A 17,377-nucleotide genomic window follows, 5' to 3' on the forward strand; every position below is an offset into this window, starting at 1 on the left:
CAGTGTGGTTGTCCCTGTGTGTGTGGTGCAAGGTGTGAGTGCGTCCCCGTGTGTGGAAGCGACCCCGTGTGTGAGTGGTGTGGTGGCGATGGTGCCGGAGTACGTGCTTCCCAGCACGCCGTGTGTGGATGAGGCACCGTGTGTGGAAGAGGCCGTGTGTTTGGATGAAACGGCCAGTGTGGATGAGGAACCGCGGTTGAGTTCCCCCGCACGGTGTATGAGTGAGGCACGAGTGAGTGGAAGGCCGCGAGTGAATGGAGCACCACGTGTGAGTGGTATGGTTTATGCAAGGGAGACCGTGTGTGTGAGAGAGCGGTCTGTGAGGGAGATGTCGGTGGGCATGTGTGAACATGCAGCCGCGTCTCCCGGGTGAATGTAATGGAATGGAGTGTGAGCGTCGTAACACGCAGGTGTGCGTGGGTCGAATGGCGACGACGGCGACATGTGAGGAAAGAAAGCCGAGTAGCGGCTGTAGTTGTTTCGGGGACCGTGCCGGGTTCACCCAGCAGTGAGCACGAGGGCCGTGCTTTGCAACGCACGAGACCCCCACGTGCTCGCTTGCGAGAGTGAAGTCCCGGTCCGGAAACGCACGCGGTGGATTTGCCGATCCCGCGGACGGACAAAGCTTAGGCAGGATTACGGATTTGGACCGGACGGGTTCTCCACGCGATCGTGTGTGTTAAGCTCCAACGGGCAAAGCACATGTGTTCGCGTGGGGAACCCCTCGAGACGTGGGGCTTGTGTTTTTTTTGATGCGCACGGTGACGTCATGGCTGCACGTGGGGTTGGAATCCGGCAGGAGGGGTATCCCTGCCGGATGGTACCGTCCAAGGTGCTAACCCTAACAGCAGGTGCAAAGTGCGCGAGCTCTGAGTTGCCGCGCTGGTGCTGCTCAGGTAAAAAAAAAAAAAAAAAAAAAAAAAAAAAAAACCAAGCCTCACTTTCGGGTGCACAGGATTCCTGGGCAAGGGGTGGAAGACCCCCTTGACCTGGGCACGGAAACTAGTTAGGGGGAAGGGTTAGCTTAGACCGACTTCATGGGGCAGGGGTAAGTCCTCATGGAGTCCGTGGAATGGATTAGTTAGAGGGATTGTAGCGAGATTTAGGTTGGGAAATTGATTAATGAGATTATTTGGAGACAGAGACAGACTTTGGATGTGTAGTGGGGACGTAGCTTAGCTACGTAGTGTTAAATGGAACGTGCTATAGTATAAGGGACGACGTGGGAGCACGAGTTAGTTAGGGGATGTAGTTAGGAGGATGGCAGAGTTCAGCGGTGTGTGTGTTGAAGAGTTGGTGAGTTGTGAGGTGAGCACTTGTTGAGTGAGTGAGGCCAGCGGGTCTGTGTGAGTGGAGCGAATGGCGAATGCATGGTGCGATGAGTGATTGGGGGGAGGAGTGACTCCCGCCCAAGGGACCCCGGGGTCAGTGTAGAGTGAGTTAGCTGGGTTAGTCAAATTAACAAAAATGGAGGTCGTTTTGCTGTTGGTGGGAATGTAGGCTCGAAACCCATTTGGAGGGGTGCAGGAGCCCTGTTGACGGGCTTGGGAGCGTGGCTGCGAAAGGTGAGTATCGCTGAGTGGGTACCCCGGGCACCAGGCTAGTCGGCCGTGGTAGGCCAAGGGCCCATGGGGGGCCGGGATAGCGTAGTGGGAACGGGTGCGCCTGCTTCGTGCGGGGGCCCGGGGCGCCATTAGCCACGTGGGCAGTGTTGTGGGCACGGGTGACCCTCGGAAAGGGGCCTGGGAAGCCAGCCTGCCACGTGTGCGTTTCAGGGGAGGTGCCATGGGGGGCACTCCCCGGTATTAGGGAGCTGGTAGGCTCGGAGGCAGTGTAGTGCCCGGGGGTGCCATAGCGGGAGATTCGGCAGAGGGTTGTGCCTGCCAAAGGGAGCCACGTGTCCCAGCCATGAGACCGTGTGAGGGCACGGAGAGAAAATTTGGGGGGCGAGGCCCGAAATTGTAAGGACACCAACACAGGCGACGGGAATCTGGGTTGTTAGAACCAATAGTTTAAGCAAGAGGCGCTTGTTGAAAGCCCCGGGGTAATTTAACAGTTAAATGGATAGGGTAGATTAGGAAGTGTACCCCTCCGCACCATCCATCCCCTCGCTCTCGTTGTGGGCCGCTGGACCCACTTTGGGTTAGATCGCTGAACTCTGGGGAGGCCATCCTGAGGCTTCGTTTGCCTCAGCACAGGACGCTAGCTCTCCCTTATTCCCCTCCAGGAAGGGAACGTAGGGGTTGGGAGTAGGCTAGGTGACAGGATAGGTTAGCCGAACAAGGACGATAAAGGGGGTTAGGGGACGATTTATAGTGGGGAAGTAAAAATAAAAAATAAGTTGGGGCTAAATTGGGGTTTGACAAATTAAGGGAGTGGGTATGTACAGTGACAGGCAAAGGCGATAGGTGGGAGGGAGACAGGTAGGTAGGTCCGAGCCCGCCTTCCAAGTGGCCAGCACCACCGCACTCCCTCCACCAACCTCCACGGAACGGCAAAGGCTGGCCAACTTCATCGGCAGCTGTTGTTTTGCTGCGAGGCCTGTGCCGGCTGGATCGTCTGCAGCTGCTGTGCTGCAAGGCCTGTGCCGGCCCACTTCATCTGCCGGCTGGCTGTTTTTCTTCAAGGCCTGTGCCGGCCAGTTCATCTGCCGGCTGTGTTTGCCTGCAGCGGCCTTCTTCTGCGGGCTGTGTTTGCCTGCTGCCTTTGCCATGCCATGCCCACTGCCCCTGCTCACCAGCCCCCGTTCAATTTTTGCTTTGCCCCCCCCTGTTCATTTCCATGTGCGCCAGGATCCGCAAGGCAACAGTTTGCAAGCTGCGAGAACTGCCCTGTTGGCAGCTACAACACGGGCCTGCAGTGGCGGCCCATGCACCGTTGTGGTTCACTGCGTTCAGTTCAAACCGTTCATCCATCCATTCGTTGTGTTCATTGCGTGTGCCACTTGAGCTGGCACGGAGGCTACGTTTGTGCAGCCCATGCACCGTTGTGGTTCACTGCGTTCAGTTCAAACCATTCATCCATCCATTCGTTGTGTTCATTGCGTGTGCCACTTGAGCTGGCACGGAGACTACGTTTGTGCAGCCCATGCACCGTTGTGGTTCACTGCGTTCAGTTGATCCTGGGCCATGGTTTAGTGTAAAATTTGTAAGTTAAGGTTAAGATGTACTGTAAATATGAGTGCGCCCCCGGCATGTATGTCTTAGCGCCGGCAATTTTATTTAAGTCGTCCGTGTGAGTGAGTTTGTTTAGGTAGTTACTCAGCCCTCAGGTTATTTATTTTGGGGACACGAATACCATGAATGTCGCACTCAGGGATCCGTAGGTAAAATGTACTAGGGGAAAACTACACATGATGGCACACAAAAATTTGACGACTCGGGACGAGTCTGTAAAAAGGGGAGGGGGTAGTGTTGTGGTTGACGAAATTCACAAACCACCATTCAGGTCCCTTAGGTGAGATATCTCTGTAAGTATATGTGGAGTTAGGCCCAAACCCGTTGTCTAGAGGGAATAAATGTCATTCATGCGGGCTGCGACTCTTCAGGATAGCCGTTTTTCTTTTACTATCTTTATTTTGGACCAGCCGCCATTATTACCACCACCAACCACGTCTCAACAGCCATCACAACAACAACCACCAACCACAACGCCGCTTCACAATAACAACCACCAACCACAACGCCCCCTCACAACAACAACCACCAACCACAACGCCGCTTCACAACAACAGCCACGACCTTTACCGTCACAACTCGCCACCATCGCATCCACACCATCTCGCGCCACTCGTGGGCGCCGATGCTGGACTCGTGCGGGGCACGCACCGAGCAGCGTGTTCAGAGACATCACAGACTTTCCGAAGAAAAACGGATCAAAAACGACTCACGCCCACTTTTGTTCCGTCCAATCGGTGAGCGAGGGGCGATTTGGCCCCGCCTCCAGGGCGTTGGACGGCGGTCGCTATATGCAAATACATGGATCAAAAAGCATTCACGCCCACTTTTCCAAGGGCCAATGGGGAGCCAGTTAGAGAGGTGAAGGGTCGGAGGCAGAGGGTCAAGGGTGAAAGAGCGAAGCCACGGGGCTTATATAAACGGCTGCGTTCGTCAGTTCAGTTGGAAGTTGAGAGTTGAGTGTGCGGAATTCAAGAGAGTCGTCGGTGGAGCGGGAAAGAAGTCGTACTAGTCAGAGTGAAGAGGACGGAGCTGTGGAGAGGTGACGGCGGCGAAGGCGGACGAGGGGGTGCTCGCGTCGGTGCCGGGAGCTGCACAGAGAGAGGCCAGCAACGCGACCGAGGGGGAGGAAGAGACGCTCGCCGCGGGACCCGAGACAGGGTAATATCCTCCTTCCCCCGAGCATCAGCAACCCCCTCCTGTTTCCCCCCGCGCTGAGATAGTGCGACAAAGGGGGCCCCCTTCCCACCCCCCTACCAGACACTGTCCGCGAGGCCCGCGGAGTTGAGGCACCACCGCCGCTCCGCGTCTCATCATCAGACGGGTAGGCCCGACACGGTCTCGGCCCCAGGCCCGCCTACCCCCCTCATTCTGGAGGGTGGTTCTCTTTTCTTTTGCTTTGGGAATATGTGTTGTCGGCGCCATCTGTGAAGTAAAATTGTATAAGTGTTGCCGTGTGCCCGGTAGTCGGATAGATCTGCATTGTTGCATTTGCTTTTTGTGTAATATTGCATTGTCTTCTTCTTTTACATGTGCTTTTGGTGGAATTGTATATGTGTGCTTTCCGTTCATCGCGAAATAAATGTGCTTATTGTTGAACTGTTTTCCCGCTTCGCTTCGTCTTTTCTTTCATTGAATCTCCAACTTGCTTCACGTAAAGGGTTGGTCGTGGGCTAAAAACGCCCGATAATTAATCGAACCGTCGAGGCCGACGAATAACACCGCTCGGTTATCCCGATAGTACGGAACGGGTCGCTTAAAGTGGCCCGTGTCCGAAGTCGACCTGCGGCGAGGTGCGATCGCCCGGTCTACCCTCCGTGTGGGTACTTAGGTAGGTCGAATTTGGCGAGCAACCCTATCCCACGCGGGGGCTGATTGGCACGATCGTGGTGAGACCGAAAGGTCCACCCGTGACTGGTTCCCGGCGTTAATCCGAGAGGGTCACGACTGGATTGTCCGTCCGGTGTGCGACGTGCCGCGATTCGAGTTACGTGGCCGTCCGCACGCCTGCGGGCGCGAATCCGCAACAATATATATGTACATATATATATATATATATATATATACACATATATATATATACATACATACATATATATATACACATATATATATATACATACATACATATATATATATATATATATATATATATATATATATATATACGTACATATATATATATATATATACATACATATATATATATATACATACATATATATATATATACATATACATACATATATATATATACATATATATATATACATACATATATATACATATATATAAATGTACATATATATATATATATATATATATATATATATATATATATATATATATATATATATATACATATATATTGTTACGGTATTCGCGCCCGCCGGCGTGCTGACGGCCACGCAACTCGAATCGCGGCACGTCGCCCACCGGACGGACAATCCAGTCGTGACCCTCTCGGACTAACGCCGGGAACCAGTCACGGGTGGACCTTTCAGTCTCACCGCGATCGAGCCAATCAGCCCCCGCGTGGGATAGGGTTGCTCGCCAAATTCGACCTACCTAAGTACCCACACGGAGGGTAGACCGGGCGATCGCACCTCGCCGCAGGTCAACTTCGGACACGGGCCACTTAAGCGACCCGTTCCGTACTATCGGGATAACCGAGCGGTGTTATCGTCGGCCTCGACGGTTCGATTAATTATCGGGCGTATTCAGCCCACTACCAACCCTTTACGTGAAGCAAGATGAGGATTCAATGAAAGAAATGACGAAGCGAAGCGGGAAACAGTTCAACACAAAGCACATTTATTCGCGATGAACGGAAAGCACACATATTCAATTCCACCAAAAGCACATAGAAAAGAAGAGAAACACAATGCAATTTCACACAAAAAGCAAATGCGACAATGCAGATCTAATACCGATTACGCGAGCACACGGCAACACTTATACAATTTTACTTCACAGACGGCGCCGACAACACATATCCAAAACCAAGGAAAAGAAAAGAGAACCCTCAAGGATGAGGCGGGCCTGAGGCCGAGACCGAGGTCGGGCCTACCCGTCTGGTGATGAGACGCGGAGCGGCGATGGTGCCTCAACTCCGCGGGCCTCGCGGACAGTGTCTGGTAGGGGGTGGGAAAGGGGCCCCCTTGGTCGCACTATCTCAGCGCGGGGGGAAACAGGAGGGGGTTGCTGATGCTCGGGGGAAAGGAGGATTTCTACTCTGCCTCGAGTCCCGCGACGAGCGTCTCCACCTCGACCAGGTCGCGCCGTCGGCCTCCCTGGTGTGCAGCTCCCGGCACGACGCGAGCACCCCCTCGTCTGCCCTCGCCGCCTCTCCACAGCTCCGTCCCCTTCGCTCCGACTCCAACGCACACGACGACGACCAACTCCTTCTTGCTTCTTCTTCGCAACTCCACCGACTGCGAAGTCTTAACTCTCTCTACTGACGAACGCGGTCGCTTATATAAGCCCCGTGGCTTCGCTCTCTCATCTTTGACCCCCTCCTTCGACCTTTCACCTCGCTCCCCATTGGCCCGAGAAAAAGTGGGCGTGAATGCTTTTTGATCCATAAATTTGCATATTGCGACCGCCCTCCAACGCCCTGGAGGCGGGGCCAAATCGCCCCTCGCTCAACGATTGGACGGAACAAAAGTGGGCGTGTGTCGTTTTTGATCCGTTTTTGGAGCTGAAAATCCGTGGTTTTGTACACGCTGTTCGGCGCGCGCCCTGCACGAGTCCAACACCGGTACCCACAAGCGGCGCAAGAACGGTGGCGATGCGACGGTTGCGAGGTGTGACTTGAAGCTGCGCCGCGGTGGGTGGTTGATGTTGTGGTTGGTGGTGGTAACAATGGCGGTTGGTCCAAAATAAAGATAGTAAAAGAAAAACGGCTATCCTGAAGAGTCGCAGCACGCATAAATGACATGTATTCCCACTAGACAACGGGTTTGGGCCTAACTACACATATACTTACCGAGATATCTCACCTAAGGGACCTGAATGTTGGTTTGCGAATTTGGTAACCACAACAATATGTATATGTACATATATATATACATATATATATATGTACATATATATATATATATATATATATATATATATATATATATATATATATATATATATATATATGTAGGGTGTCCCAAAAAAAATGTACTCACATTTTGGCTCCTCATAATTCATTGAATTTTTCATTTACTTTCAGATCAAATTGACCCTAATAATGGCAGAAGTACGACTAGGTTTTGAAGAAAGAACATTTATCATAAAGTGCTCCTGGAAACATGAAAACATCATGGAAGTGCAAAGACAATTTCGAAGACATTTTCACAAAGATCCAACACGACGCACCATTGCTCGCATCCGAGACAAGTTTGAAACAGATGGAACTTTGCATGACGTCCATAAGGAGCGTTCAGGAAGAGCACGGTCATAAACCACCCCGCAAAGGAAAATCAATTGCTGGAAACCCTCCACCGATCCCCACGGAAATCTGTACGACAAATGGCTCGTGAGACAGGAATCCCAAAATCAAGCGCCCATCGCATTTTGAAGCGAATTCATTGGAAAAGTTACAATCCAACATTAATCCATTGGTCCGCGTTATCGACTGTGTTCGGAACGTGATGGTCGTCAGTTTGAACATTTGTAAACATGCATTTATCCATTTAACCATTAATCTTGTTTCTAAGTCAATAAACAACGCATTTATTATCATTTAAAGAGTGAGTACATTTTTTGGGACACCCTGTATTGTTGAGGATTTGGAAGTTTATTGCACTCAACATACAGGTTCCTATACCTTAGTTATTTCGATAAGTATGTGTTTCTAGTTAGAATCCATCCCCTAGTCTCATGGGTGAATAAATGTAAATGTGCTGTGAAGTTATTTTAATAGTCAGGTTTTCGTTTATTCAACAACACCAATAATAACAACACCAATGACAACACTAACGATAACAACTGCAAGAAATGGGATGCAACAGCCCCCACCGACCGCGAATGAGTCATGCCAGAAGCGAGCCACGCCCGAGAGGGATAAAAAGGGAAGAGAGAGACAGAAATTGGTTGTGGTCCTTCTTGGTTCTTGTTCGCTCTGTTCTGGTTCGGTTCTTTTGCTCTTCTTGGTTGGTGGTTGTTCGGAAGGTGGTTGGTGCTTCTTTGGGGGAATCGACACAGCGGATTGGGAAGGGTCGGCGCCTCGTCTCACCAGCGCGTGTTCCGGAGCGCGAGGGGATCTGCCGGAGCTCGGGAAGCTGATCGCGGCTCGCGGTGGTTGGATTCAGCTCGCCCTCGCTGGTGCCCGGTCTGAACAGGTCGAAAACCACACGAGGTGGACAGGTCCAACACAGACCCTGGTCTTCAGCCCGACTGTCCTCCGGGCTGGAGGTCCTAATAAAGACCATTTTTGGTCTGATTCATTGGGTGTGTGCGTATGTGTGTTTGTGGCGCCAGTGTAGTAAGTAGTGAATTGTACAAGTGCTTTTTGCCTGTATATACGTGTTTATTAATATTCGGTTTAGCTCTGCCCTTATGTGCTCCTCTCATCCCCAATTGTGAATAAATACCCCGATTGTTGAATGTTTCAGTTCGTTTGTGTTTATTCCTTCATTGGCTTCGCGTACTGCGTGTTGGAAAATTAGCCAGGCCATTGCCATTGTAACAGGGTATTCGGGACCGACGGAACTCGGCGATCAAACCGCTCGGATCGCACACTGAACAAGTACGTTAAGCAGCTCGTTCCGTATGGGTGCCGTCGAGGGTGAATTTCCCTGGTAGGTTGGACCACGTGGGTATTTAGGTAAATTGAAATTGGCAATCGACCCTACCCCACGTGGTCTGTCTATTGGCGAGTTCAGTCCAAAAAGGGACCCGTACTTCTCCAGAGTTTTCTGAAGAAGTAAGATCTAAATTCCGGGCGATCGGTCGAGCCGACTCTACTGCTCCGTCTGGTGGTCGTGCTCGCGGCCGACGCCCGGCCCCGCAACATTGGTGTCAGGAGTGGGATTCGAACCCCTCTGTCTCCACGAAATTCACGGATTTGGATCAGGGGTATAAGGAGCGTACCCCTCCCCGTGTCCCCAAAATACGAGCAGTTTAAATTTTATTTCCAGCACGCAACATGTCTTGCCAAGACGAGCTGAGGCAGGTGGGTAGTAGTTGTGTAAATGTAGTGGAATCTATGGTCCAGGACACCACCGTTCAGGGAGATCTTTCCCAACAACTGACAGCGCAGCAGTTTATGGAGATGATGGAGATGTTAACGCAAATAAATGAGAGTATGAAAAACTGGGGAAACAGCATGGATGCGATGAACAACAAAATGGATGCAGACATGCAGGCATGGAGAGAGGATAGGCAGGTGATGGATTGCAAAATGGCGGCGCCACATGGCAGAGACACTGAACTGACGAGAGGGAGTGTAACGGCTGTCGGTCCCGCAATGGAGGCGGGTAAGGTCGGGATGACGAGAGACGCCGTAAAGATAATTTGGGAGACCGAGATGTGTAGGGTGAAAAACAGAGGGGATGACGGACAAAGCAAAAGAGGTGACGGAGACATAGATAATAAAAGAAACTAATGAACGCAAGAGGACAACGGAAAAAGTCACAGAGACCCAAACGGAGACGCAGGAGACAAAGGAAGGAACACCAGAGACGCGGGAGGTAGAACAGGAAAAGGTGAACGAAATACGGAGAAACAAAGATAAAGAACACACATAGAGTTAGTTGGGGATGATGGGGTTGAGCTTGGGGAATGTATCATGGCCCAGTGCGAGCAGCAGGATGGCCTCCTTCAGGAACGGAGGGAGGAAATATGCTCCCTTGAAGCGGATCTTGACGAGGTGGGTCTAGTCGAGCCGAACGAGGTGGAGCGGATGAGTGCTGTTAAAGGGTACACGCGCAGCTTGGGGGTATGGAGGCCCCGGGAGTGCTTGTGGTAGCGCGAATCCCCAGCGTGATTGTCCCGGTGTGTGTGGTAAAGTGTATGAGTGGTACGAGTGTGTCGAAAGATGAGTATAGCGCGAGTGAAATAGCATGCGTGAGTGCGTGCGTGAAACGCAGATGGATCCAGACGGGAGACACGAATGGCGAGCCTGGAAGGCCGCATAGGGTTATTCCGGTAACTGCACCGGTCCCGCGAGACGCCGCGTACGGGGCTCGTTCGGCATTTCGCTAACGGCCCTCGCGCACGCGTCTTCGTGAAGGGATTCCGGTGCGGGAACATCCCGCATTTCGGGAAAGACCATCGCGCGGACGGTTAAAATGGCGGCGGGTGTTGGGTGAATTCGGAACACGCGGGTTCCCATGTGGGCGCGTGTACGGGGAATCACGTGCTGCATACTGCGTGTTCTGTCCACGGAATGTGCGGATCGGGTTTCCGGGACGACGCGCGCGTGCCAGCCTGCACGGGAAACCGCGCAGGTTTGGCACGCAAGTGACGTGATCACCGGGGATCTCGCAGCACGAATGCCGGGGAAACGGCGCACGTCGTCCCGCGTGGAGAATCCCGTGAAAGCGACCGCTGTTTGGGATGTGCAGGATGCCGTCATGGCTGCACGGATCGGCCGTTGGAGGGGACATTGGTATCGCCCATAGGGATGAAAGGGCGTGTCGTAAACCGCCACCATGGCGCTGCAGAAAAAGAAAAAAGCCTCGCTTCCAGTACACAGCCCAGTTCGGGCAAAGGAAGCACGAGTTAGTGGGATGGGTTAGTGTTAGTTAGACCGGCTTCATGGGGACATGAGTTGTTCCACATGGAGCCCGTGGAATGGGTTAGTTCGAGGGATTTGTGGATAGATTTAGGGAAGGGATTTTGGGCTTTTTCTGGAAGACATGGACAGACATGGAATGTGTAGTGGGGATGTAGCTTAGCTACATAGATTAAATGGAACGTGCATTAGGATAAGGGACGACGAGGGAGCACGAGTTAGTTAGGGGAATTTAGCTAGAAGAATGGAAGTGTTGAGTGATGTGAAAACTAAGTGTGTTGAAAAGAGAAACATAGTGAATGAGTATGGGTCAGCGGGCCCGAGTGAGTGAGTGGAGTGAATGTGGAATGCATGGTGCGAATGACTGATTGGGGGGAGGAGTGATTCCCAACCAAGGGACCCCGGGGTCAGTTTAATGTTCGTTAGGGGGTTAGTTAAATTTACAAAAAGGGGGGTCGTTTTGTTGTTGGTGTTGAGTGAAGGCACGATACCCATTTGGAGGGGTGCAGTAATAAAATTGACCGGCTGGGAGCGTGGCTTGGGAAGGTGAGTACCGAGTAGTGGGCACCCCGGGCACTGCACTAGTCGGCCAGAGTAGGCCAATGGTCCAAGGGACTGGGATAGTGTACTGGGCACGGGCGAACTGCGGATCGGGACCCGGAGCACCAAAGATGCCACGTGGGCATGGAAGGGGGCAATGCCAGGAAGGGCAACCCCCCTTGTTTATAGGGAGCAGGTAGGCTCGGAGACAACCTCTGGGCCCGGGGGTGCCATATATAGAGTCCGGCAGAGGGGGAATCCCTGCCCAGCCATGAAATTGTGCAAGGGCACGAATGAAAATTTGCGGGCAAGGCCCAAATTTATAATGGACACCAACACAGGTGACAGGAATCATGGTTGTCAGAACCCATAGTTTAAAGTGACAGACGTTTTCGGAAGCCCCGGGGTAGTTTAAAGTGTAATAAATGCTAGGATAGTTAGGAGATGTAACCCCTTCGCTCTCAGTCGGCCGCTGGACCCACCTTGGGTTGGATTGCTGAACTCTGTCGGCCATTCTGAGGCTTCATTGGGCCTCGAGGCAGGACGCTAATCTCTCCTTATTCCCCTCCAGAAAGGGAACGTAGGGGATGGGAGTAGGTTAGGTTGACAGGATAGGTGAGCCGGAGAAAGACAATAAAGTGGGTTAGGGAGATGGAATTATAAAACAAAATAAATAAATAAAATAAAAAGGGGCTAAATTTGGTTTGTGTTACAAATTAAGGGAGTGGGTATGGACAGAGACAGGCAAAGGCAATAGGTTGGGGGGAGACAGTAGGGTTGGTCCGAGTCCGTTTTCAGAGTGGCCGGCACCACCGCACTCCCTCCAGACCCACACAGAACGAGACCAGAGGCCGGCCAGCTTCACCTGCCGGCCTGTTGGGCTACATCACCTGTTCCGCGTTTGCCTTGCCATGCCTTGTTCGCCTGCCTCTGCCATAAACCCATGCCTGCTGCCCTTTTGTTTGCATTGCCCCTGTGTTATCATCCATCACCATGTGCGCCAGGATCGTCCAGTGTTCGCGAGGACTGCCCTGCAGGCAGCCACACCACGGAGACTGCATTGAGCAGACCGTGCACCGTTTCTTGCATCCAGTTCCAGTTCCGTTTCTTAAGGCCCTGTCACACCTTGACGATTTAGCCAGCGTATGTCTGACGTATGCAAAATTTGGCTAAAATGCTGGCACACATCGAATACATTATGGGTAAGTTTGTATACGTTAAGAGTATGCTGGCATACGTCTTTGTACGCTGGCATACATCATAGTACGCCGAGGTGTTAGACAAATTTTCCATGCTTGAAATTTTTCGACGTATGCCAGCGTATGACTCGCACATTCCGCATAACGCTGGCCATAACTTGTAGGCACGTTACGCGATCATCGACACACGTTACTTGTAAGTTACTCATTAGTCAAAACACGTCAAGGTAATGGTTAGCGTCACTGTTCCAGACTCCCTGGTTTTTTTTTTCTTTGGTATGACTGTGATGTTGACATGTTACGCGAAAAAAACAAAATAAAAAAAAAACAGGGAGTCTTGAACACTGACTCTAACCATTACGGTGACGCGTTTTGACTTATGAGTAACGTACAAGTAACGCGTGTCGACGTGTGTCAACAATCGCGTAACGTGCCGACAACTTATGCCAGCATATGCAGAACGAGTGTCATATGCCGAGTACGTCGAGAAATTTTCAACATGCTGAAAATTTCTCGGCATACTCGGCGTATGACGACGTATGCCAGCGTACTACGATGTCTGCCAGCGTACTACGACGTATGCCATCGTGCTCTTAACGTATACAAAACTTACCCATAATGTATTCGACGTGTGCCAGCTTGGTTCGGCAAATTTTTCATACGTCGGCATACGCTGGCTAAAACGTCAAGGTGTGACAGTGGCTTCACACTTCGATGTCTTGTGCGGTTATGATTTGAATCGTCGAGCCGCAGCCTATGAATAGCCTACGCCACGTGATTGTCGGCGATACGCTGCCGCGCGCTATGTATAAGTTAGGCTATCGTTGGGCATAGGTTGTGAACGCCAACAACACGCTCAGCATTCGTTGGTATAAGTTATCTATATGTGATAGAAACGTTCTGTGTACGTTATTAATACGTTATGCATACGTCCAACACGTTATTATACCCCCAAAACTTTTTTTAAAAACATCAATAGTTCAGCGTACGCCAGTGTTTTACATACATTTTGATACCTTGCCATAAGCTGGCTAAAACGTCAAGGTGTGACAGCCCCTTTACAAGAGGATGAAACACGTGATGAGTTTCTGTCGACAGGTGTACATGGAACTTCCCGGTCGTGGCGACGACACGGGCTTGAACATTTCGTTCAAGGTAAATTTTAATGATCGCCAGTATAACATGTTTGCCTCGTCGGCCTCGTTAACGTGCTTTCTCTGTGGAACCTTTGGTCATGTGAAACGTTTCTACCCTAAATTTGCTGTTTAAAGTATGGTGAAAATGGTCATGTAGATGTGGATTGTAAAAAGGATATAAATACCTCAAACCCCATTGAAAAGATTGAAGTGAATACCGTTAATTTAACTGTTCCTGCCTGCATTGAGACGAAGGATAACAGTTCCTGTTTGTGGAACGATGGAACTTGGTGTCGAGAACGATAGTATTTCACTTCCCGTTATGGTAAATGAGGTAAATCCAAATTTGTCGACTATTCCTGCTGAATGAAGCAATGATTGAGGATCCCATTATTATTCCAAAAAAACGGAGAGCATCAGCTGCTGGTCTTTCTATCGGTCGTGCAAAGAAGGTAGTATTGGAGGACAGTGTAACTGAAAATACACCTCAATGCGTTCCTCATGTTTCAACCTGTATTGAGAAAAAAAATATCGTGAAGTAGGTCGTGTAGCTGAGGAAAATGTATCACAAAGTTTGCAGATTATTTCTGAGAATATAAATTGTTGTATGGGTGAAATAGATAGTGATGCTAAAGACGGTGTTAAATCCCCAAATGAACTGTTACCATCACAGGCCCGTAGCCAGGACTCAGTATTAAGGGGGGCATATGAACTGGATGGGGGGGGGGCACAATTATTATATTAAATATTTTTGATAATCCGGAATACTATTGTATTAATGCAGCATTGACACTTCTATACTGAGGTTGCCGTCGCATACTAACCAAATTGATCTCAGCTAGATTTAATATGTTCCAATGTTTTTGGCCTAAAATTATTCGAATGCAGGAGAGCCGCAACAAACTGGCACATTCACAATGCAAATATTCAATCATTAGACAATTGGCACCAATTCAGGTGCACTTATACAAGGTGTTGTGAAGAATTGGCATAAGAAAATTAATATACCAGAGATACAATGACTAAACGGGGGAGGTTGGCACCAGAATCAGTGCACTTTGAAATAAGATACAGTAGGCTATGACCTGCGATCATCACGTTAAACTATCAACAGCAAATACGACCAGCCTGAAGATACCACAAGGTCCGCATTTAAAGCAATCAATTACACAGAGGTAAGGTTATGCACAAAGCACTAGATATGAGAAATGCAAAGCACCAAACACAACATTTAACTTAAACATCAGAAATACAAAGCAGCCGACCACGGCGGGTGCTGACCACAACCACACTGCAGCGACAACCACACACGCATCACCAGTAGTCACACACACAATCTGAACTCCTCGTATAGTTTTTATACCGCTGTACTCGCTGTCAGAAGAGCTGCAGGCGACGCGTCTCAGTGTGGAATCTTCTGAGGACCTTCGCCTTCCATTCATTCAGGCATTTACCCTGTGAGGTCTCTCTCGAAGGCCAGCTGTACCAGTTGTGCCTTGTGTGCATGGCGCATGGACCGTAGATGGTCAGTGAAGACATTCCTCAATGTTGAGAATGAGTTTTCACACATGGCAGTGGACGCACCAAATGTTAGTCCAAGTCTCATCACAGTCACTACACTTGGCATGGCTTCCAGCGTTTTGTGGTATGTTGAGAGGAGTTTTGTGTTGTCCATCTCTCGTTTGGCTGCTTTTCTGTCTGTGAGTGAATAAACTGCTTTGCAACCACACACTCTGTTTCACTGATGGTTGACTTTGTTAATGTCATGATATGCTGGAGCAAGTGGGGATCGAAAAACGTGCCATTTTCAGGATTCAAGGCAGCGAGTGAACGGGCAAGTTGTGTGTTGCGCTCACTGAAGCGCTGAGCGATCTCGCCAAGCACAGTGTCAATTGCGCTGTAAAAAACCCTCTGCGGTTCCGTCTTGTCATTGTCGTTGTTTTGTCCTGTCGTCTCCAAAACTACAAACTGTTCCAAGTTCTTATGCATTGTGCGTCTCCGTTTTGGTGGTGCAGGTGTAGAAGTGCGAGCATCGTTGGCCTTGTTCCACAGATCAGTGAACTCATCCTCAGAGCGGAGTTTCTTTACACACTCTGTAGCACTCGCCACCAGTTCCAACCCCGTTAGCAAGTCCATGTCCTCTGCCTGCAAGAGTCTGTTAGGGCCATCTAACAACGTCAGCAGTTTTTGTACAAAGATAGGAATGAACATGAAGGCAGGCCCAGAGACTTCCCGCAAAAGCCCAATAGCCTCCATCCTCATCTCTGCACCGTAGGCGCACTCTGCATCAATCTCTGACAGTAAGGATGTGATATCCTTAAAAGATCCTATGATCACAGACAAGGTGGCTAAATGTCCCGTCCACCTTTGATCAAGAAGTCGTTTTAACTGCTCACCTTTTTACTGTGCAGCAACAGTGGGCTTTCTGAAGAACTTGTACAGGCAACAACAAACCTCGAGGAAATCAGTGACAGCTTTCTCTGCTGCCAGTGCGTGGACAACTACCAGATGGAGTTGGTGATTTAAGCAATGCACATAGGGGATTTCTCTTTCCAATATCTCTTGCAACAACTTTTGCACCCCACCGTGCTTCCCAGCCATTACCGAAGCCCCGTCGTACACCTGACTTAATATTTTTGACGTGTCAAGTCCTGTTTTTGTCAGCTCTGCAATTATTAGGTCTGTCAATGTTTTTGCATCTCCAGCGTCAGCTGTAGCTATTGTGAGTAGATGCTCTATTGCTTCATTTGATGCAGATACAAAGCGAATGATGATTGATATGTTCTCACATTCAGTGGGGTCCCTCGTCCCATCCACCTTGATGGTAAACCACGATGTGCCTACTTCTTCCACGATGGCATCCGTCACAACATTACTCAATATGCAGATCAGTTCATTCTGGATTTCTGGACTGGTATAGCTTGCGTTTCGTGGGATATGCTTTATTATTTCAGCAAGCTCGGTGTCTTTTTTGAGTGTGTAGTTTAAAAGCGAGAGGAAGAGCCCACTGTGCCCGTCTGACATATCCTCAAATTATCAAGGCTCCCTCTAAAAGGTATCTGATTTTCGGCGAGAAATCCCACAACATCTATAAGAGCAGATACATAGTATCAGTTTCTATTTAGCTGGTCAGCATTGAGGAGTGTGGAAATCTCCTTACCACAATCGATGCGCCTCTCATTCTCCTTCCACCTCAAAACACAAGTTAAATGTTCCTTTGAAGTTGTGTGTTTGTGAAACCCCCTGCCTTTCTCAACGGCATGTTTCCAATTCCGGTAGCCTCGCACTGTGAAAGTAGAGTCCACTGGGCCACGTGCGGTGTTAAACTTCCTACATGGATAGCAGAATGCTGCATCTATCTGCACACTGTATTCCAGCCATTCATTAGTCTGGTACCACGAGGACACAAACGAGCGACTCTTGTTCTGCAACAGATGGCCAGGGTACCGCTGTAGAACAACTTGATTCGGTCACTCACTTCCAAGATTATTGGGAAGCGGCTTGACAGTCACACCCGATCCCGAGGCCGCCGCCGAGTGTGGAAACTCAGCTGCCTGTGCTGGGGCTCCAGCCGCAGGGCTGACGTTGCTGGCTTGG

At 50.0% G+C, this 17,377-nt stretch overlaps 1 protein-coding gene across 1 annotated transcript in view; it reads right to left on the reverse strand.

Moving 5' to 3' along the window:
- The window catches only part of RENBP (renin binding protein), a 265,373-nt gene that overhangs the window by 150,140 nt on the left and 97,856 nt on the right, over window positions 1-17,377 (reverse strand). The window lies entirely within an intron of this gene.

The sequence above is a fragment of the Eptatretus burgeri genome, chromosome 13 (assembly GCF_056783735.1).
Source record: "Eptatretus burgeri isolate ZD-2024b chromosome 13, Ebu_testis_v1, whole genome shotgun sequence".
Classification (NCBI taxonomy): Eukaryota; Metazoa; Chordata; class Myxini; order Myxiniformes; family Myxinidae; genus Eptatretus; species Eptatretus burgeri.